The sequence below is a fragment of the Perognathus longimembris genome, chromosome 3 (genome assembly GCF_023159225.1).
Source record: "Perognathus longimembris pacificus isolate PPM17 chromosome 3, ASM2315922v1, whole genome shotgun sequence".
NCBI classification, from domain to species: Eukaryota; Metazoa; Chordata; class Mammalia; order Rodentia; family Heteromyidae; genus Perognathus; species Perognathus longimembris.
Window position 1 is genome coordinate 98,257,012 of NC_063163.1, and position 23,154 is coordinate 98,280,165.

The 23,154-nt window shown below is 47.5% G+C and overlaps 1 pseudogene; it reads left to right on the forward strand.

Moving 5' to 3' along the window:
- The first annotated feature begins 5,446 nt into the window (after positions 1 to 5,446).
- LOC125347770 lies at positions 5,447 to 6,187 on the forward strand (annotated as a pseudogene).
- Positions 6,188 to 23,154: the final 16,967 nt, after the last annotated feature.

Consider the following 23,154-nt stretch of genomic DNA (forward strand, 5'->3'; position numbering starts at 1 on the left):
TATTATTACATACATACCTTTAGGTGTGAATCTTATCGTTCCTCCCCCAAATCACAGGCACAAGTTCCATTTTATAATCAGGCTGTGACTTCTTCCTCAATGCACCACATGTCTCCCCCTAAAAGTTAATGTAAAACTTCTAGCACCAAGTGATTGAGCGTGTTACAAAAACTAGTATTTCATGAATCTCCTGGTCAGTGAAGTTGAACGGATTATTGCCTAAGGCAAGAAACATAAATAGATGTTTCCCTTCCTATGCTTTTCTCCTTCTGCTTTTTGTCCTTGCCAGACTTCAGAAGATCTCTTGCTTCAGGAGGGACTTTCCTATCACAGGACACCCTCCTTCGAATACTGATAGGCTTCATTCTGTAAGCACACGACCATCACACAGTACTCCAATATTCCATGTGGAATAGTCTCTAGAAAGAAACCTGGGTGAAGACAAAGCTCATCTGCTATGACAACTAACTAGGCACAAGCAGACCCATAAGAAACATTTTATAGAGTTCATTCTCCAGTTCTTATTGCAACAAACAACACACAACGAATAAATTACAATGGAAGCTGGGATGGTTTTCAGTTAGGCACTTGAATTATTTTAATTTGTCAAAAGTTTAATATGGTTCTTTTTAGCAGAAAATGTCACAAGAATTTCTGGAATCCCACATTGAAGAAATCAAATCAGAATTACTTTTGAGTGAGTACATACACATGGCTGTAGGTAGTAAAGATACCAGGGTAGTCACTGACCCTGTCTGCCATGTCCTGAGATGCTGCTGTCATAGTGCTTGCCTTTATGGGAGCAGAGGAAGGAGAAGATAGCTGCCACTAGTTCCTGTGATGGTCCTTTTCCTTTCTGTGTTTCTTTGCAGCATCTGAATGATTACCTAATGTGCTCTGAGGTGTAGAATGGCATGCTTTTCTCTTATGGCTGTGTCTATTTGAATATTTCAAGGCATCTGTGGTATGCCTTGCCTAATGTGGGGGGAAGCCTGATTGTGGTGTCTTTGAAGGTACTCACTGTGCCTATGGGAGGGGTTCAGGACTTCGAGGTGCACGTTCCCAACTGACCCCACCCCTCGTAATGTCTTCTGGCACTGTGTGATCTAGACCATGACTGCTTTCGTGATCTTGAGTGACTCACTTTGCTGCCTTTTCTTATACCACTTTTTACAAAGGTTTTGGAAGTCCGCGGTCTGTATTAGGTTGGTTTTTGTCCATCTTGGCACTGATGGAAGCTGGAGACTTCTCTTCCTCTATTCCTTTTCTAGGTGACAATGGCTTGGAGGCTGGTGACAAGTCCCCAAGGTGTACAGAGCTGGGGTCCCATCTTATTACTCTCCTTTTGATTTTGACTGGGCTTTAAGACTACTGGTCTCTTCTCTATTTCTTGTCCTAGTAATTCCTAGTGTGATTATTACCTTGTTTAGAGCAGAGTGTCTGTCTGTAGATTTTCTGAATCTCATCTTTGATATTTCCAAAAAAGAGGAAACCAATGGGCATGCAAAGGTACACACACACACACACACACACACACACACACACACACACACACACACACACGATGGTCTCTGGTTGGAAAGGAACAAAAACATTGGTCCATAGACTCTTTATCATGTAATTCCGGGCAGTGTGTACTAGGGTTTGATTATGCTTACTTTCTAAATATGAAAATGTATAACAATGATCTTATTAGTGCACTTGGCAGGAGGCAGAAGCACAACTCCTCCTCCAGCATACTCAGCTCAGCCTTGACAAATTTTTGTTTGTTATGAAGGTAGTCAAGGACCAGAGGGTTTGGAGTCCTTTTTCCTGTTGCCTGAGGGGTTCAGTACATTCATTTTCCCTCTTATCCTCCAGAGAGCCTCTTCAATTTTTCATGCAAGATTAATAAAGGGCAACCATCTCCAAACAGGGCTTGACAATAGACAAGAATAGAAAAATGTTGAATAAATACCTGGCTCATTGCCTTTTGTGATACAGTCCTGGATGATGAACTCACAGCCCAGGATATGCAAGTTCTTCCACTGGGCAGGTCCAACTGGTCCATATTTTTTATATAAGGACCTTTCCCTGTTGTACTTTTACTATGTGAGATTTCTTAAACCTCCTAAAATGATGCCCATTTGAAACTCACCCAACATATTACATTTTGAATGAAGTTCATTGAGAAATGATAGCTTAATTAGATGTCAGGACTTAAGCCAATATGTGAGCTCAGATGGTGGGATATGTTTAGCTATTCAGGATACTTTGGTACCAGTGTCAGACCATAATTTTCATGACAGAAAAGCTACCGCGTGTCAATCACTATATTTTCAGACTAATTGTTATCTGTATGGACTGGATAAAATAGTAAAATACCTTAAAAAGTTGTTATACAGATAAATCATTGCCAATCTTTGCTTCTCCACTAATATGTAATTAGAATTAGGATCACATATAAAGAAACTTTGATTTAATTCCTTTTAATATATTTTGACTCAGCATTTAACTATTATCCAATCTTAGAAAAGTTAAAATACGAATGATTATAAGAAGAGTTTTTGTTAACTTCCCAATTAATTGAGCTTTCATTGAATGCTGATGGTCAAAGGGTAATTAATAGTCCTGCAGAATCGATTAGTCATAGAGGTTAGAGTTCCTTTGGAATTTCTATAGGGGAGGCAAACATCGCTGTTGCTAGGAATGGCCTTTCACCCTGTCAATTACTGTAACTATCCAAAATATGTATCTAGCATATGTACTTCATGCATATTTTACCTGTCTAATTTCAACAAATTCTGTGTTAGATGGATATTAATTTCTTGTGTGTCATATATAAATTTTATCCATGTCTGCAATGTGTGTAGACATGCACATGAGTTTAGTTTTCCTGTTCTAGAGAGATTCAGTTCCACAAATAAAGCTGGGACAGTAAGACAATGACATATTTGAAATTTTGGTCCATAAGACTAAGGCAGCCTTCTAATAAAATTTACAAATTCATTCATCAACAAATGAGATTGCCCTTTGCCTCAATTTTTCAGCCATGACTTTTTTATACGGTTCACTCCTGGAGGGCTCCATGCAGATGCCCCCACCTGTCTAAAGTCTCCACCCATTATAGGTAAAGATTTAATGTTTTTTGTATTTTAAAATTTAAAAAAAATTGAATGTCTTGGGGCTGGGGATATAGCCTAGTGGCAAGAGTGCCTGCCTCGGATACACGAGGCCCTAGGTTCGATTCCCCAGCACCACATATACGGAAAACGGCCAAGCGGCGCTGTGGCTCAAGTGGCAGAGTGCTAGCCTTGAGCGGGAAGAAGCCAGGGACAGTGCTCAGGCCCTGAGTCCAAGGCCCAGGACTGGCAAAAAAAAAAAAAAAAAAATTAAAAAAATTGAATGTCTTAACTATATAGAAATGATTCGTGTTTGACAAAAAACTCTTATACTTACTTAAACGTTATACTATCTATATAAAAACAGAATCAAATTATCTACCTTCCTATCTATCTACCTACCTATTAGCTGTACTCACATACATGTATATGCATACCTAATATATATGTAATTGCATACATATATTTACAAAAACAAACACACACATGTATCATAGAAAACCTTAAATCTATATAATGGTATACTTTTATAGATTAGTGAAGAAATAAAGCTTAGATTTTTAAAGTAGGGAATAACTTTTCAATCATAAACATTCTATTCAAAACATAAGCTTTCTCAGTACATACTTCAACACTTTCAAAGTGAAACTCAGATTGATAGTCTGGAGATAGAATCGGTTCTCATTGTCTCACCAAGATCCTTTCCATCCTTCCTGAATATTGTGTTTTTCTCAGGCCTGAGATGAGATGTATATTTGGTAAAACAAATCTGCATAGTCAATAATTCTTATGTATTTGCAAACTACCTGAAACTCAGAACTCATGAAATTTGTTTAAACTCAGTTTCCAACCTGGATTCCCAGAATGTCTTCTGTCTTATCTGTACACAAATTTCTTTGACCAAGAGCCAAACTCTGGATCAAAATGCAGCTCACCACCACAGAAATGCCTGTGTGGTTTTCACAGAAAAGGTCAGGGAGGAAATTTAGGCTATGTCTGCTCCACGTTTTTCTTTGCACATACATACTTCCACTTATTGTGTTAATTGTGCCTCACATTTCCTTCCTCCTAAGTTCTGAATCTTGGCATGTTTTCATTCAGTCTTCAGAAGTAGGATTAACATGGAGTGTTTGTTAGTAAACTAGAAAGTAGGTTCTCTGATCTCAGCCTCCTGAACTACTAGGATTACAGATGGTAACCCCTCAAGCCTCCTGCACTACCACTGGAAACAACCTCTTCTTCTAAGGTTTGGCTAGTTAAATACATATAAAGTCCACAATTCTCAGCCTTCACAGAACCTAGGACTCCAGGCATAAACCATCAATGAACTACTGACTATGAACAGTTTTCCACACTAATGGACCATGTCAAAAATTTAAAAATCGGGCTGGAAATTTGGCCTAGTGGCAAGAGTGCTTGCCTCCTACACATGAAGCTCTTGGTTCGATTCCCCAGCACCACACATATGTAAAACTGCCAGAAGGGGCGCTGTGGCTCAGGTGGCAGAGTGCTAGCCTTGAGCAGGAAGAAGCCAGGGATGGTGCTCAGGCCCTGAGTCCAAGGCCCAGGACTGGCAAAAAAACAAACAAACAAACAAAAAAAAACATTAAAAATCCATTTATCATTATAAATCCTGTTATGTGAGCTTGTAAAGAAGAGCTGTAATTCCTGATTGTCAAGATAATTTGCTCTTGCCAAAGTAAAATATACCCGTATATGTGTACACTTTAAAACAGATATATACATGTACACACATTTTATTATATTGAATTTGGCTAGTTTATCTGTAGTTTCACCTATATAGGTCACAACAACTAATGGCAATGCAGGGTGTTTTTTTGTTGTTGTTTTGTTTTTTGCAGCCAACACATGTACTTTCTCCTCTAATTGTCTCATGGTTTATTCTGGCCTTCAGCCTTTGCTTGAGAGGCAGGATGCTGGATGCAAGATGCCCAATGCACTCAATCCCAAGTTGCCTGAGCACTTGTTCTACCTCAGTCATCTGCTGCCCCTCACCACACATCCTTGCCCAGCATCAAGCTAAATCTGACCCATGGTAGGATTCTATAAGAGCGAAATAGGAAAGAAAAACTGGGAGGAGGGAGGGCAGACCAAGTGGGCCCTGGTCAAGCCCAGAGGATACCCAAGTACCTGGGCCCAGCCCTGGTCTTCTACATCTCCTATACCAATGCATCCACATTTTCCTGCCACTCACCACAATACCAGACCACACACGGGCCTCTGAACATCACACCTAAAGTGTCCAATACAGTGGGTTGTGAGGAACCTTGAGAAATTTAGTCATTCTGGTCCTAGTTCTGCTGGACCCTCAGCACCTCCCCATAATGCCTTGGCTATCATTGTTCCCAAGGGCACATGGTGGAGGGTGGGGCCGTATAAAAAACGGCAAGGCGGCGCGGTGGCTGTGGGGGGCCCGGCCGTGGGTGCCAAGCCTGCTGGCCTGTGGCGGCCCGGCAGATGGCAGGGACTGGCTGCCCCCCTTCAGCACTGCCACCCAGAGAAAAGCTGGTGAGGCCTGCAGTTCCGAGGACCCCCCTGCCAGCCATGGGCCTTCTATTGCTGAGCAGGCCATGAGGTTGAAAGCTATTAAACTGGAGAAGGCAGTCCAGGACTTGACACTGGGGTACCAGAGAGCTGTAGCTGACTGCGAAAACATAAGGATAGGAACCCAGAGATGAGTGGAAGACGCCAAGATACTTGGAATCCAGAGCTTCTGTAAAGAATTGGTCGAGGTGGCAGACATCCTGGAGAAAACTACTAAGTGCATTTCTGAAGAGACAAAGCCCGGGGACCAGAAGCTCTCCCTGGAGAATGTCTTCCTAGGGTTGTCACTCCTGGAAGCCAAGATGAAATGCATGTTTACCAAGCATGGCCTGGAAAAGATGGCACCCATTGGTGACAAATATGACCCTCTCGAGCATGAACTCATCTGTCATGTTCCCACTGGTATTGGCGTGCAGCCTGGCACTGTGGTATTAGTAGGGCATGATGGGTACCAACTTCATGGCCGTACCATTAGACTGGCCTAGGTGGAAGTAGCTGTTGAGTGTCAGAGACGAACTTGAACAGGCCTAGGGGAACTGGATGTTCACACAGTACAGTAACTTGTGTTTCCTTTATTTATTAAAGCAGGTTTGCATTGTATGTGAGGTACTTCATGTGGCCTCTTTTGGATTTAGTCATATTGGCTTTGTTTCTAGTGTTTATGACCTGTTTGGTCTCATCACAAGTCTTGCCGTTGGGATTTGAATGATGTGGTGAGTACTCCTAGGACCTGTATCAAAATATGTTTACAAAAATTGTTTTTAAATTGGTACTCTGCTATTTTGAATCCCAAATCCTCTTAAATTTGTATTTCCAACAAATCGTTGGGTTTATGTGTCCAGAGTCTGTGTGTTACATTTTATGGGGAAAGTAAACAGTAGGAATTAGTTCTACAGTTGGTATTTAGATGATAAAGCTTTACCCTTACGTAAATGTAGATCCTTTGGGTTGGTTTCTGTATATATAGGTTTTTATATTTAGCTGTTTTTTGTCCTCCCTGTAGGAGTTCTGCTCACACTGCCCTACCACTTCCCAAAACTTCCCAAACTTTTTGAAAGAGATAAAGGGCCAGACAAGTCATGGAAAGCAGGCAGCATTAAGCAATTTGGAAAACTCCTTTCGCTTCAGGTAGGGAATTCCTCATAGCATTTTAGGGTATAGGTAAATAAAACAGCTCCATCACCAGCAGCTGATGCTCCACCCAGTGTGTATAGATCATTACCACATCTTTCCATTCCCCCAGACCTGAGCCCTGCCTGTGTCAAAGAGTCTGTATAGATAGATTAAGAAAGGAGGTGATAAGGACAAAAAGGTTACTAGGGCCCTACAATTTCTCATCTCATTTGGTTATGTTAAGATTTCTCCCCCTTTAGTTTGCACTCGCCAATCACTCACTACCTCTCTTACATTGACAGAGATTGCATTTTTGTTGTTGTGGTGCTGGGGATTGAACCCAGGGTCTCATGGCTCTACCACTGAGCCATATTCCCAGCGATGACAAAGTTTCCTAATTTTTATAGCCATCTTTAGTCAAATTTGTATAAACATCTAGCTCTTTTGTATTGATCTCCTAAAGTTAATGGACATGTGGGGTTGTTGCTTTTTCTTTTTGTCTTACAGTGTCCTGTAAAAGCTTTGTCCAGTAAATGACTTAACAATGAATAATACATTAGACCTTAGAACAAAGATCAGTTAAAGATACTCTAATGCTAGAAAAAGCCTCAGTCTCCTCTCACCCATTCCACTGCTGCTAACGTATGAAAATCCAGTTCTTTCAGAACTGGACCCAAATTAAGAGCTCTTCACACACAGTGGGTTAACAGAAAAGCCATCTTTTGTGGTATGTGTATAGTATACAAGGGACCCCCGTAAAATAAGAGATTCAGAGAAGGCCAGTTCATTGATACCTGCACAGCCTCCTGAGCTACAGATGAGCAGATGGTTGGGTGGGGAGAGCGACGGTTAAAGACAACTTGTACAAATAAAGTCAGATAAGAAACATATGGAGCAGCCCTTTTTCTCTTACAGGTACCTTTGCAAATGTAAGTTTCCTTTCCTGGTGAATATTTATATTATATATAAAAGAGCAGCCAATACAAGCTACTCCTGTGTCTGCAGTTTCAGAACAGCCAGCTCAGTATATCCCAAAGAAGTATATTTTAGTGAGGCAAAATGCAGTCCTATTTTGGGGTGGCAAGTTACCTTCTTAGTACTGATCATTCTTGGACACTGCACGGAACATAGTATTTTAGTAGTATCTTAGAATTAGCAGTTCTGTGAGCCTTACCATCTCTATTAGGTTTAAACACTTAAAACAAGTAGGGGATGGGAGTGATAAGCACTTCGTTAGGGTCAGAAAAGTAAACACACACTTTTAAAATGCAACCAAAAGATCCTTTTAGCATTCTACTAGATGTATAATTTTAAATTTAATTAGCAGATTCTGCAATTGGGACTTGTCTTTTTTGGGGAGTCAGTGGTGGGACTGGAACTGAGGGCCGGTGTCCTGCCCCTGAGCTATTTCCACTCAAGACAAGCTCTCTACCACTTTGAGCCACAGCTCTACTTCCTGTTTTAATTGGAGATAAGAGTCTCACAGTCTCCTGACCAGGTTGGCTTTGAATCACGATCCTCAGATCCTTGCCTCCTGAGGAGCTAAGATTACAGGAGTGAGCCACCAGTTCCCAGATGAGGCTTGTCTTTTTGGTTTTATTTCTGTGATGTTGAACCAATTAAACTACCTACCTGTATGTGTTTAGCTGTCACTAGCTATTATTACCAGTGAACTGGAATTGACCATAATTTTTGCTGAGTTCATGGAGCATTGACTGCTATCACAAGCAGAGCTGCTAGCTCTACCTGCTCATAATGCACTCTGATTCACAGCTGACAGGTACAAAAGGAGGCGCTCATGACGTGAGTCCTTCACCTCAGCTTAGCAGACAGCTGAGGATTTTTGCTTCAGATCTCTGTGAACCCAGAGGCTGGGTTGAACTCATTCCATTCTCAGAGACAGAGAAGCCACAGGCTCCATGTGTCATCTTTTACAGCGTGGAAGCATTCAGTACAGACCTCTCTGAGCTTGGTTCCTCCAAGGTGGGGGGGCGGTGGTGCTGTCTTCTAAAATCCTACCTGGCCCAGTCCAGAAAGGGCTCAAAATGTGTTTTGAATCTGGAAGGGAGGACCACCCTTCTTCCCTAGTGCCACATTTATAAGCCACTGTGAGGCAGGAAATAGGTGCCCTCCACCCCTCCCAGGGTGGGTGTCTGTGGACAGAACAAAGAGTAGGACCCCTGTGCCCAGCCTGAGTGCATGGTTCTAATGGGATCGGTGCTTCATGGTGAGGAATGGAGTCAGGGATGGGATCCATCTGGTTTGTGTATTGTGAACAAGCTGTTAAAGTGTCAGGACTTCTCTGGATGCGAGGAAGTCTCGTGAGGTTTTATTGAGCAGTTAAAGATGGGTGTAAACCTCACTGGCCACCAGCTTCTCCCCTAGGATCTGAGAGGCAGGCACAGTTCATGGGGTAGACAAGGATGAGGTTCAAAATAAGAGGCTAGCTGACCCCCCCTCCCGCCCGCCCACCCAAACGGCCTTGAGACATTCCATTCAGCATGCACCCATCACAGCAACTCTGTTCCTCTCTGGGCCTCAGTATCCCCTCTGTGACAAGAGGGCAATTGCTGTCCCATGCAGCTCATAGAACTGTTCGTCTTTGTTATGGAAGGTGTCCGGAAGGTATTATGAAAGGTGCCTGTTGGTTATGGAAGGTGTCTGGAACGTGTGACCAGCCGTTACCTTCTTTCCCTTCCCTCTCTTGGAAAGGTTCAGAAAGGTGACAAGGATCCAGTCTTCTCTTTCTGCTCTCCATCCCGGTCAGAATTAGGGAGTCTTTCTATGCACAGTGCTAAAGTGCCACAGTGGCTTGCAGAGCTGCTGTCAACTCTGCAGTCCCGGCTGCTTCTCAAGGTGCAGAGCTCTTAGAAAGAGCAGAAGAACGTGGCCTCAGAGGAGGGAGGGACAAGGGGGTGCATGGTGGCTTTCATTCCGTGTCTCTAAATGCCTTGGGGTCAGCCTCATTAGAAGATGGTGTCTAAGTGCCCACTCCTGGGCCTGTGGAACAGTCTCTGCTGGCCATTTCCAACATGGTGGGGACCATGGCCTTGTCTGTGACTTTGGAGGGCGGGGTAGGAGAGGCCCAGTTTCTGCCTGGCTCTCTCGTGTGGGGCCTGCCAGACTTGATGTGCCTCTTCTCCTTTCCTTCCACTCACATCTCACTTCTCATGCCTTTGTTTTTCTGCCTCCATTTTCTCAAGAAAATGGGCCTCCTGGTGTAGCTGAAGTTGTAGGAAAGGTGTCTACAGACTGTCCCACCATTCTGTTTGTGTCAGTTCCTCTCTCCTAGTCTCCTGAAATACATTCAAAAGAACAAACTCCAGTTGGTTCTTCATAGAGAAAAACACCCATTTGTGGATAAGTCACTGTAGCCTTAGGGATAGACCACTCTCCCAATTGGCCACTATGGATCACACGGATAGCACCTGGCCTTGAAAGGTTGGCCAGATGTATCAGGATAACAGATCTAATGAGCAGAACTCTATAGCACAGGGAAGACCCCATGCTCTAAATCCCCTTCCCAATGTGAGACCTGTGCCTTCAGAAATCCAGTAGAAGCTGATTGACAGTGAAAGAGAACACAGGTCTGTGTTAGCAGATATCTTCCTGCATGTCTCTTCTGTGGAACTTTAAGCTGCTGGGCAGAATTTGAATCATAAGGTGTCACAGATGGTGCTGCCAGGGCCTAGCTGTCTGGCAGACAGCTGGGTCTCGGAAAAACCTCAGTGCTTTGCCTCTCCCATGTGGAGTTAGGTCTGGTGGGAATCCTACTGCTGTGGGTAAGGACTCCTTTTGCTAAGGTGGGAGTCTCCCCCTCCAGCAGCAGGAGTAGGAACCATTCATAGAGTCCAAGGCCGTAGTGGCAAGATTTATTTTCCCCAAGCTTCAGTTTTCTCTCCTGTAAAATGGTGCAATTGTGAAAGTGACTTTGAAGGGGGTGGGAAAGGGTTTGGGATAGATAGACAGACAGATGAAAATATAATAGATGAGAACACACGATCAAAGTATTAAGAGGTGTCCAGAAAACACTTTTTAACGACTTCCCTGGCAGCCAGTGAAAGCACTTGGTGACTTAATAGCAATCCAGCTTTGCCTGATGAATTCACATTTGTGTCTGTGGGTGGAAGGGTGGCTCGTTTCTCACGCATGCCACGTGCAAGCCACTTCCTCCTCTCCCAGGTATTCCCACTCTTCATCAGGCCAAGGTAGGAAAGAGGGCCTGGGGGAACCGTGCTTTTCAATTTCCAGTGCCATTTCCCCAATTCCTGTGCATCATCTGTGAATCAATGGTGCAGCGAGTGAGCTTTTCAAGGAGAGGACAAGTTGTAGCAATGCCACGATTAGGTCCAGGGGGTCCCCACGGCAGGTGCACAGGCAGGGACCTCGCTTCTACCTATGACTCCTAAATTTTACTTTTTCTTTTTTTCTGGAATGCAGTCTAGGCTTTGTTGATGAGTCGTTTACTGGCAATGACCTTGTTTTTCTTTCCACTGGGTTTGTCCTTGAACTTGCATGAACCTTTATGACTGCTTTACCCAATAGCACAGAAGGAGTGGTGTCATATGACTGCCAAGGCCCATTTATAGAATGGTATGCACTTCCTCCTTTTCTTCAATTGTTTCTCTGGGAGCTCAGCTGCCATATTGTAAGGAAGCTCGAAGTAGCCTGCCTGCACCAAAAAGCCACATGGAGATAGCTCAACCTCAAGTAGACATTCTGGCCGACATCCCAGACGAGGGCACAGCCAACAGCCCTGCATATAGCTGCATCAGCTGTCTACATGCAAACTCTTCCAGAAGATTCTAGCTCCCGGCCATTGGATCAGCCCCCAGTTGTCTCATCCCCCAGCTGAGGCCCTCAACAATGGGGGCAGACAGGCTGCCCTCGTGGTTCGCTTGCCAAAATGCTGGCCCACAGAATGAACAAGCACACTTGAAATGCTTGCTGTATGTTGCTGTGCTGGGGGTTGGATTATCATAAAGCAGTAGCAACTGGGCTCCTGTTAATTCTTGTTATTGCTATTAATATTTATTATTGTGGTTGTAATTTGTCATTGTGTTTCCCTGCATGGCATTGCATTGGGATTTTGTGAGTGAGGGGGCTTGGGGCCAGGGTTCAAGGTCACATTGCGTGGCATTGCCCTGTGAGTTCCCTACTTATAGTTCCTCAGACAAAGCTGTTAAGTCCATTTCTCCTCTGTAAAATGGAGATGACTGTGGTCCTAAACAACAGGGACCATGAGGGGCTGGAAATGTTTGTATCTGCACAACACTGGTGCTGACGCTGGGTTAGCAGGAGAGGCTGTGGCTTCGTTGTTGTTGATGACCCCTGGGGAAGAGTCTGCTTGGTCAGCTGCCTTGATCAGACCCAGCAAGCACAGGACAGGCTCTTGCCCACCAGTGACAAATGGTGGCCAGTGTCTTCCATCCCCCCCACCCCTATGGATTCTAGAACTTCCCACACAGGAACTCAGCCCCGGATGGTGAAGGGCCCTGTGGAGAACGCGATGTGCCTGTCAGGGTCCTTTTGGTTCTGTAGCTGAGGAGGTGGTGTCCGGCTGGGAGCCATCACTCTCCCAGGAAGCTGGATGACCACTCTCCCCTCCCCCAGAGAAGGCTCTCCGTGTGCAGGATTGGGGACCCACAACGCGAAGGGAATGACAAGCTCCGACAACATGGCCAGTGGGCCTGGCTCATCTCAGGAATTTCCAGCCTTGCAGACTGACAAGCACTCCTCCCCAGAGAGGTTCTGATTGCCGGCCAACTGAATCTGCTCAGCCCAGGCAAAGTCCAGGGCTTACAAGCATGCACTTGGGGCTTAGCAGGCTGCAAGTGAGTCCACCCTGTGTCCTTGGCTTCACAATGATGAACTTAAACACATGACTTTACATCCTCAGGCCTCAGTCACCTCATCTGTAGAATGGGACAATAACAGGAACCTTAAGAAGTGGCACGGGGGGTTCCTAGGAGTTATACCTCTGAGACTGGAGAGGGAGATGGCCCTGGTGGTTAGGAAAGGGCTGGCCAGCTAGCGGATGTCTGGGCTTTGTGTTCCAGGCGCTCTCTGTTGTAGATCACCTCCATCTCTGGAGTACAGAGGCAGCCCAGGCCATAGCAGACTCGGTGATGTTCCCAGAACACTTCATGTACAGAGGCCGACTGCAGATGGCTCTGGTCCATGAGTCATGGTTTCCAAGTACAGGGTCCCTGGGTTAAATCCCTGCTCCCACGCTAGCCATAAGATCGTCACATAAAGACAGTTGTAAAAGGGGATGAGCTGGGCTTTGATGGGCTGAGCTCTTGCAATGGTACCTGGGAAATACTAAACCCGGTACAAGTGTTCACACTTGTTATTGCAAGGATGCGCAAAATGTGGTTCTTTGCCATGTGGGGAAAATGGGTCAGCAGAGAAAGGAGGAGGCAGCCAGCTGTCAAGCACAGCACCTGGCTGGCTATGATGACATTCAGGATGAAGTTAGGCAATGTGGGAAGATCCCTTCTCTCTACACTCCAGTAACTCTACAGATAGTGGTGGTGATGGCAGCACTAGTGGTGTTAGCAGTGGTAATGATGATGATGGTGGTGATGATGGTAATGGTGGTGACAGTGATGGTCATGGTGGTAATGGGCAGTAGTGATGATGGTGGTGGTGGTGTTGATGGTGGTGGTGGTGATGATGATGATGCTGGTAATGGTGATGATGGTGATTGGGTAGTAGTGATGATGGTGGTGGTGATGGTGGTGATGGTGGTAATGGTGATGATGGTGATAGTGGTGGTGGTGATAATTATGACTATGGTGGACATGATGATGATGATAGAGAAAGATGGAACTTTGCTCCTGACAAGTTGCCCTGAAGTTAGTTGCCTACCATTGGCTTCTGGCATGACGGCATCTCTGCTGTAGCATTGTTTTTGCCTCCTCTGTCCCCAGATAGACCTGGGTGTCCTTCACCAGGCAGTGAGAAGATTCCAGGCCTCTGCCCAGGAAGAATAGGCCTGGTGAGGAGGCCCTGGCCTCTGCCGTATGCTACCAGCACCAGGTCCTGTCTCCTGTGTTTCTGGGCAAAGTCCAGCATCTGGCCTCCTTCTTCCTTGCTGGATAGATGAAATAAGATGGAGGGGAAATTGACGCACTGAACCATACGTGTACAGCTAAGAGCACAGGCCTCCCCACCAGGGTGCCGTAACTCCAGATCTGACACTTTAAGTCCCCAGATAAGGCACATCACGTGAACAAAAACAGCAAAGTAAAAGCGTGCCTCTGACCCTTTGTGTCCAGTAGTGTAGCTGGTATCCCGAATGTCATCAAGTGAGTTCTCCCCAACACAAAGGGAAATCATAATAGCTAAGGATGAATTGGGATTTATTCACAAGGTTTCTCCCAAGAGCTGGACTCTGGAAGCCATCTCTGAGATGAAGAGTCTGTGGGAGGTTCAAGGGAGACTTCTGGAATCAATTGGGGAGGGCAGAGGAGAGGAACAGGCACGGGCTGAACATGAAGCCGACTTGACCTTGTCAGAGCCCAGGCCTCAGTCAGCCTTGAAGCAGGGCCTCCTGCAGGGCCCTCCTGTGTGGTGAAGACATGGCTGCTGGGAAAGCAACCCTGGGCACAGTGGCTGGCTACAGCCAAGGCTGTTTGCTGCTAATCCTGAAGAATAGCCAGTGGCAGCCCCCCACAGTCGTGAGAGAATCATTCTTCCTTCCTGAAGGGGGCATTGGGCATGTACCCCACACAGACCCTGCTGGTCTTATTTAGAAAAGAAGAGAAGGAGGCACAGAAGAACCCAGAGTTCCAAGGAAGAAGGCCAGATGTCAATGTTTCATGCCTGTTGTTCATGACAACATGGGAGGGCTGAGATCTGAGGACAGTGGTTCAAAGCCATCCTGGGAAAGAAAAGTCCAAGAGACTTATATCTTCAATTAACCACCATAAAGGAAGAAGTGATGGTGTGGCTGTAGTGGTAGAGCACCAGCCTTGAGCACAAACACTCACAGATGCTGCCCAGATCCTGAGCTCAAGGTCTAGAAGACACACAGACACACAGACACAGACACACACACACACACACACATATACACACACAAACACATATACACACACACACACCCCTTTTTTCTTGGTTGCTAGATCAACTTTTTTCTTATGACACTCAGAACTTTCCAGAATAGATACTTCAGGATGTATTTTGTTTGTGTTTTGTCCATGATTCGGGGCACTGGAGTAGCAGGAAGGGTCCCAGAGGGTCATGGAGAGAGGCCACAGATCAATGTTCCATAACCGGTCCCTGCTACCCACCACTAGGCTGGAAGTGCTGCATTACATCCTCCCCCAGGACCGCCATGTTTCCCTCTATCCAACAACAAATGCACAGTGTGTGAGTCATGACCGCACACCACAATTCTGGGATCGGTGGAGTTTCTTGGGCTCTTCTCTCAGATTTTCTGCCATTTTTGACCTTGCATCTCTTTATCAAATAAATATGAGTGTTGTTGGCACCCACCTATGATTATGGGGAAAAAGAACCTTCAGTGCGGTGCTTATGGAGCTCTGTCTTAGCCAGCCCTGGCTCCCGCCGGCCCCTGTCTTCTTCTAGCCCAGTCACTTTTGAAGATTTCCCTGGGCCTTTCCCCAAGAAAACAGTGCCATTATTGCTTTCAGGAATTTACCGGATGTCGTGATTTCCATGATATGTATCAAGAGAGGTAGCATTGTTCGTTTTATTTATTTATTTAGTTATTAAACAAAATTTTTTTTGACAAGGTGTTGTGCAAAAGGGGTACGGTTACATAGTAGGGCAGTATGTACATTTCTTGTGTTTTCTTACACCGTGTTTTTCTTTCCCTTCCCTAGGTCAGGTAGACATACAATACACAATGTACCAAGAATATATACCGTAGCCACGTGGCCTACGCCAAAGAAAATTTGCCTACGTCTTTAAATGTAATGTCGACATTAGACAGTATGTCGACAATAGTGTTATATGAATGTACATACATAGTTTTTGAGCTATTGTATTCCACTGAGAGGTCAATTTTTGACCTTTATATGTTGAATAGCTGTTTGGTTTTAGTTACATAATGTTGGGTCGCTGACTCAATCCTGTGGGAAATACCATTTGACAAGAAGTTTTTGTTTTCACAGACCTGGTCTCTACTGTCTCTCCGTCACCCCATCTTAACAGTCATATATCAGGGAGATCATGCCCCTTTGTTTTCTGTGTTCTAGGCTTGTCTCGCTCAACATTATTTGTTCAAGTTCTGACCATTTCCCTACGAATAACAATATTTCACCATTCCTAATTGCTATGTAGTATTCCATTGTGTATAGGTACCATATTTTTTGGATCCATTCATCTGTGGAGGGGCATCTGGGTTGTTTCGATATTTTGGCTATTGTGAATTGTGCAGCGATAAAATTGGAAGTGCAAATGTCTTTTTGATATCTTGGGACCTCCTATTCAGGATAGATGCCTAGAAGTGGAATGGCTGGGTCATAGGGTAGGTTTATATTGAGCTTTTTGAGAAACCTCCATACTGTTCTCCAAAGTGGTTGTACTAATTTGCACTCCCACCAACAATGGAGAAGCTCTTTCCCCGCACCCTCTCCAGCATTTGTTGTTGCCTGAGTTCAGAGTATAGGCCATTCTAACTGGAGTGAGGTGGTATCTCAGGGGTGTTTTTATCTGCATTTCCTTTAGGTAGCATTCTTCTGTTCAAAAACAGATCAATGCACAAACTCATTACTATTCCATGGGCATTTTAAAGAAAATTGCTTCAATGTATGTACAAAAGGGAAAGCCATGCTCTTTGAAATCAGGATGGGAACTCTCTCATTCCACACCACCATCTGCTTCCTTTTAGTCCCTGAGTGGCTAGGGACTCTTTTGGTGTTAAACCCGTCCGTTCCTCACTCCTTGGATGGAGGAGTGCTGACTCCTGATTGGCATGTGGTTGCTGACATGTGGGGTGGACCCGACCCAGGGAGCAGACTCACCACCAGCACAGTGTTCCACACTGGGATACAGTGGACACCCCAGCCGCCAGCCAATCCATGTGCCTCATGTCCTCACTTCCACCTAACTGGGGCCTGGAGAGCGGGAGAGGGGGAGAGGGAAAGAGCGAGGGAGGGAGGGGAGGAAGGAAGAAAAGGCAAAAAAGGGGAAGGAGGAAGGAAGGGAGGGAGGCAAGGAAAGAAGGAAAGAGGAAGAGAGATGGAGAGAAAAAGACAATGGGGGAGGGAAGTAAGAAGTAAGGAAGAAAAGGCAGAAAAGGGGAAAGAGAAAGGGAGGAAGAAAGGGGAGGAAAAAAAGAAGTGAGAAAATGAAGGAAGGAAAGAAGGAAGGAAGAAGGAGAGAAGGAAGAAATGGGAAGAGAGGAGGAAGGGATGAAAGGAAGGAGGGGGAGAAGGAAGAGAAGAGGGAAGGAAGGAAGGAAGGAAGGAAGGAAGGAAGGAAGGAAGGAAGGAAGGGAGAAAGGAAGGAAGGAAGGAAGGAAGGAAGGAGAGAAGGAAGGGAGGAAGGAGGGCTGAAAGCAGGTAGGAACTTGTGTTATGGATAGACAAGTCCACATCTGCAGCTTTCTTTGGAGCACTGCGAACCTGAGCACATCACTGAGCTGATATAAGCCAGTTTCCTTCTGTATCCAATGAGAATGCGATATTCACATTTGAAAGCTTCCAAGCCAAAAGGCCTAGGAGCCTCCACAGCACCACAAGTGGCACACAGCACATATTGGTGCTCGGGGACAGTCCTACCTCTGGTCTAACTCTAATACTTGCGTCTTTCCATTGAGCAGATGGTCACCCAGGGCCCATCTCTCTACACGGGACATATTGGTGCTTGGGGACAGTCCCACCTCCAGTCTCCCTCAAATATTTGCCCCTTTCCATTGAGTAGATGCTCTCCCAGGGCCAATCTCTCTACACAGGACCAGCTCCATAACGTGCAAGACTCAGCAATAGCAAAACGTGACAGACCCTTTTGGTAAAAAAACAAAACAAAACACGAAAGCACAATGGCTGACGCTGTTTGCGCCTGTAGAAACGCATAGCTCTCCTGATCACTCCCCCAGCACTGCGCAATTGCAAATCATGAAGACAGAAATAACTAATACTTTTAAGGCAGAGTCTGGTGCAGGGGTGGCAGGCGCTATGGGCACAGACTCTGTACCTGGAGCACTGTGCACGGAGTCTTCTGACTTGCCCGTGGGGAGCAGTCCCTATCCCTGCCGCCTCCCTAGTTCTTCTCACCACCTTGGAAATTGCCCTTTGGATTCTGAGCTGCAGAAAAAGAGGTGGTTGTTGCCCAGCATCCTGTCAGATGCTTGCTAGGCGTCTGCAGGCAAGGAAGGCTCCCGGGAGGGGCTATGATTACCATCTGTAATTCAGAGAGGCAGAAGGAGGGAGCATCTGTGTCTGAAGCCATCGAGCATTTCTATCTGGATTTGAACCCAGATCTCTTGGGTACCAACCTCTGGAGAGCTCCTCCATCTCCCTGGGGCATAATACTCCCACACCTGCCCACAGTCCCGCACACACAGGAACACACCTGTGTGTACACAAGTTCCTCCTCCCCAGCCCCACTTGGAACTGTCCACAGACAAGAAGCCCCAGGTGCAATCTCCTCCATCCACTCCCAGAATAAAGCAGATGCCGGTGGATGCAGCTGTGATTGACACATGGCCCGAGCACGGGGCTCGCTGTTAATGAATGCAGAGGGAAATCATTAAATCAGATCAGACTCTCTGAAGAAATGTTCCCTTTCCTCTGCCCTTGCTCCTCCCTCCTCTTCCCTGGTAGGGTTGGATAGATGGTGGGGGGGGGGGGGGAGGTGGCGGGGAGGGACGTGGTGATCAGACACCATGATTTAATTTTTCAAGTAACACAGTTCAAATCAAAATACATTTTGTCTGAATGAGATTGCCCTGGAACAGCGTTTGCATTGATGGCCCAGGAGTAATTCTATTAAGCTAGAGCCTATTTGTCATCAGGAGAGAGGCAGGAAAGAAGGGTGAGAGAGGATGGGAGGGAGGGAAAGGGGGAGTAAGAGTTGCTGCAATAATCAAGTGCTTTTCATCCCATTTTACCTTGGGGGGGGGGTCACCATTCAACTGCTGACTGCAGGATTCCAAGGTTCCCCCATTACCTCTGACTTGCTCTAGGCTCCACTGGACATTGATACCTAAGGATATGATGGCGACCAGCAAGCTGGACAGTGAATGTCACCCACAATCTGTTCTTCATTGCTCCCAGAGAGAAACCCACTTTTACATGAATTGTGTGTGTGTGCCTGTATATATACACGTACGTGTACACACATGCACGCATGCACACACGTGTGTGCGCACACACACACCACGGTCTGCATAGCTACATGACACCCTGGGTGGATTCTCTGAAGAATTTGTGACTTCTTTGTGAGGGTCATCATCCGTCTTCCAATTTTTCCCTCCTGGTCTTATATCATAAGGACCCCTGATACTTTTGGGAGTGTTGCGGGCTCCCACACGGGGCTAGAAGAACACACCTCGGGGCTGCAGTTCAGCACCTGCAATTCAGCCATTCGGGGATGCATCACGCAGAATGGTCCAGAGAGGAGGCCAGACAGAAAGATGTGGGTGTGCGTTTCTGTGGCAACTGGAGGACCCAGATGGGGCCTGGAAGCCACCAGTGGCCACCATGAAGGCCAGAGCTGGGCTGGCGCTTCCTTTAGTGGATGGTACACAGACAGATGCTCAATGTCATCCCCTCCCCCATGTGTCATACAAAATGAGGTCCAAGGGAACTGCGGGGGATGGAGGGTCTTGGGGGAAGAGGCTTCAGGAAACCATCTCCATATTGCAGCCGTGGAACACACCAGCAGCCATTGGATCTCTGCAGTAGCAAATATTCAAGGTGAAGGAAAGAAATGGCAGGGTGCCCCCCAGCCCCAGTGAGTTCAAAGCCACTGGCCTGGTGTCACCTGGGCACAGGTGTGCTCGGACCGGCTGGATAAGGGGCTGGAGGTCCCGATCTCCAGTTTGATCTTTGCCACTGTTCTCTCTGATGGATGGTGTGCTCACCAACCTTTAGAGGTCTTCTGGCTGTGTACAGCTCAGAGTAGCTGGGAAATGAGGCCAAGGCCACCCAGCGAGGTCATGGGGCAGAGCTGGCCTTTGTGCCTTGGGTGTGTCTCTCCAAGTTTAGTCCTTTTTCTGCTGCCATGGTCGCCAGAGTGAGCTGATGAGCCTGCATGGCCCTCATTCACGTCCGCCTGGTAGAGTCCAGCCTCCTCACCTCCTGGGAGCAGTGAGCTGGGGGCTCTGTGGGCTTTGGGAAGCTGACAAACACAGGGGGGCTGGGTCAACAGCAGAAGAGCTGTCGGAACCTGGAAGCTTCTCAGTTTCCTGCCCAACCAGGAGGTGCAAAGGCTCCTAGGAGTGGAGGGAAGAGGCCACCACACCACCTCCATCTCTGTGACCTGGCGATTATCTTAGATAGGCATCCAGGGCCAGCCCGATGAAACAGGAGGACGTGAATCTGCTGAACAAGGGTCAGCCTGGCAGTCAATAGCATTGTCCATCAGGTCAACCCAGGCTATGCACTGGCTGGTGCAGATGGAGCCATGGTCAGTCCCCTCCTCCAACCCAAGTGTTGATGGCATGTGGTCATGGCAGGTGGCTGGAGGTGAGGTGACAGCGCCATGGCCATCGGGCGGCAGACTTCAAATCAGAGACCCTCTGTGTTCTCAGTTTTCACACCAGCAAACCAGTCTCTTACCCAGAGTCACGTGGCCCCACACAAAGCTGCTGTGTGCACACATGTGGTCTGCACTACGCCCTATGCTCAAGGAACTTTCTAGACGGTGACTGTTGGGCTCTGTGGCTGTCTTCCTGCCTGGGCGTGCCTTTGGCCCCGTCTCTCCAGCTGGCAGCATATCTGGTCCTCCCCCTTCGCGCTGCTGCTTGCTGTCACATTTGTTATTCTTGGATAAACTTTCGGCCGAAGCAACACATACTTTGTGTTCTATGCCTCTGGTCACCCTAAGGATTGTTCAAATATTTGTCACCTTGTCAACCTTCTCACCAGGCAGGTGGACGCGCAGGGTAGCAGCAGGTGTGCACACCCTGGTGAAGGCCAGAAAGCTCGAAAGAGGTCTCTAAGGCAGCCAGCCAGCCACAGGAAACTCTAAAATCACCAGGTAGGAAAAACTCTTCGTCCACTGTGAGTTAGCAAGCCCCAGCCCCAGGCCTAAGAGAATCACAGAGGCAGGAATATCGGAATGAGGGCCTCGTGACCAGGTGGCGGGTTCCACCTTTGCCATGGGGCTCTGGCTCCATTCATCACAGAAGGGCTCCCTGGGCTCTGGGTGAGATGTCTCTGCCCTCAGATGCCCCCTCCCCCCTCTCCATCCCTAGCGCCCCAAGGCTAGGACCAAGGGGCTGGTGAGAGGTGGCTGGGGGCAGAGGGCTGTGAAGCCAGCCCTGCCAGGCCCCAGGAGCTGAGCCTCAAAGGTTCCCGGGTGCCACACGAGGCAGATGCCCTCCCTCTGCCACCTCTGCTTTGTTCCCATACCAAGATTCTGGGTGAACAAGCTGCCTCTGGCCTGTCGGGGAGGAAGGCAGGGCAGGGAGCTGCTTTTGAAGGCTGGGGAGCTTTGATGGGACCATGTCATCACAGCTCTTCCTCTAGTTGGACAAATTCCCACCCTCCTCCTCCTCGTCGTCGTCCTCCTCCTCTTTCTCCTCCTCCTCCTCCTCCTCCTCCTCCTCCTCCTCCTCCTCCTCCTCCTCCTCCTCCTCCTCCTCCTCCTGTCAGTTCATGTCACCCAAGGCCCCCAGAGACCTGGCCACTCCACCTCCAGCTGGAGACTTCTGTATGTGTGTTGCTTATCACAGAAGCAAAGCTCTTGCTTGGTGGATGTGAACTTCCAGGCAGAACTTTGACACCCAAAGAGGACAGCGTTTGCAGACTGTCCTTGTCCCTGGTCCAGATTAAGAAACACACTGGCCTTACTTAAGGAAAATATGAATAAGATCAACATACAGACACAGGCCCAGGTGTGGTAGCACACACCTGTGATCCCTGCAGGAGGCAGAGATAGGAGGATTGCCATTCAATGCCAGCCTAGGGAGAACAAGTAACCAGACCTCCATCTCAACAAATAAGCCAAGGGTAGTTGTCTATATCTGTTAGTCAAGTTACGCAGGAGGCATAGGCAGGAAGATCAACAACCAGGCCAGCCTTGGGCAACAGTGGGAGACTCTATCTGAAAATCTGAAAAGTAACTCATACCAGGCCATCTGGGAGGTGTTGCTCAATCCGTATGCACCTGCCTTCCCAGCAAAACAGCAAGGCCTCGAGTTCAAATCGCTGTCATCTCCTCCCCTCCAGTCTATCTGTGCCACTCAGGAGCGACAATCGTTTGCCAGGCATGTTGCCTTTCTGGGAGTCCTAAGATTTCATAAGCTGTCTTTTTCCTTTGGGTACCTAGAAGCAGTGGACTCCGGGAAGCTAAGTAAGTCCTCCATGGCCACACAGCAGGTAGGGCCATCCGATGGTTCTGAGGTCTCCTAGTGATGGTGGGGCGGGGGTCAAGGAGGAGATGTAGCAGCAGCAGCAAGAGCCTAGCCAGCGGCACTGCCCTCAGCGAATCTGACTCTGTGCAAGGCAAGACGGCTGGCGTTTGCATGGCTTTTCTTTAGGTACAGCGCCTTCTCTGCAGCTGCATCTGGGATGGAGTTTGGCCTGGCTTGCTCTGAAGCCAGCCAGAGCGTGGGCAGAGAGCATGAATAGGCCTGTGGAGGAGAGTGGACCCAGAGGGGCCAGCACAGCTCTTAAACAAGAGGCCGGCCAGTGACCCCGGGCCAGTGTTTGCAGGGTGGGCCGGAGCCACGGAGATGACACAGGCCGTGGCAGGTCTCCAAAGTGACCTGAAGGCTGCAAGATAAGCCGGCTGTGGCCTGAGATGTCCCTGTGAGACAGTCGCCATCGGCACCAAAGCGGTGGGCAGTCTCTGTGGCTCTGCCTTTGGACCAGGCCCAGCATGATGCGCCCGCCTCGCCTTGTGGGCTGGTGCATCGTCCTTGTTGTCGTCGTCATCTTATGACTTGAACTTGGGGCACAGCACTGAGCCCGGCGAGCTCCCGGCTTCCCCAGCTGCCCAGAGCTCACAACTGCAGCACAGCTGGCCAACGCTAGGAATGCGGCTTCTGATCAGAGAAGGGAATGTCTCTGGGGTCGCTTCAAGCCAGGCCTGGCCAACCTGGCCTTCCTCTCTGCCAGGATAAGCTCTTGAGCCCGGGTAGGGGCCTCCGGCCTTGGCTTGATTGCACCTGAGTCATCTCTGTTCTGCCTGGCCTGGACCTTCTGGAAGGGCCCTTTGATGGACGGGA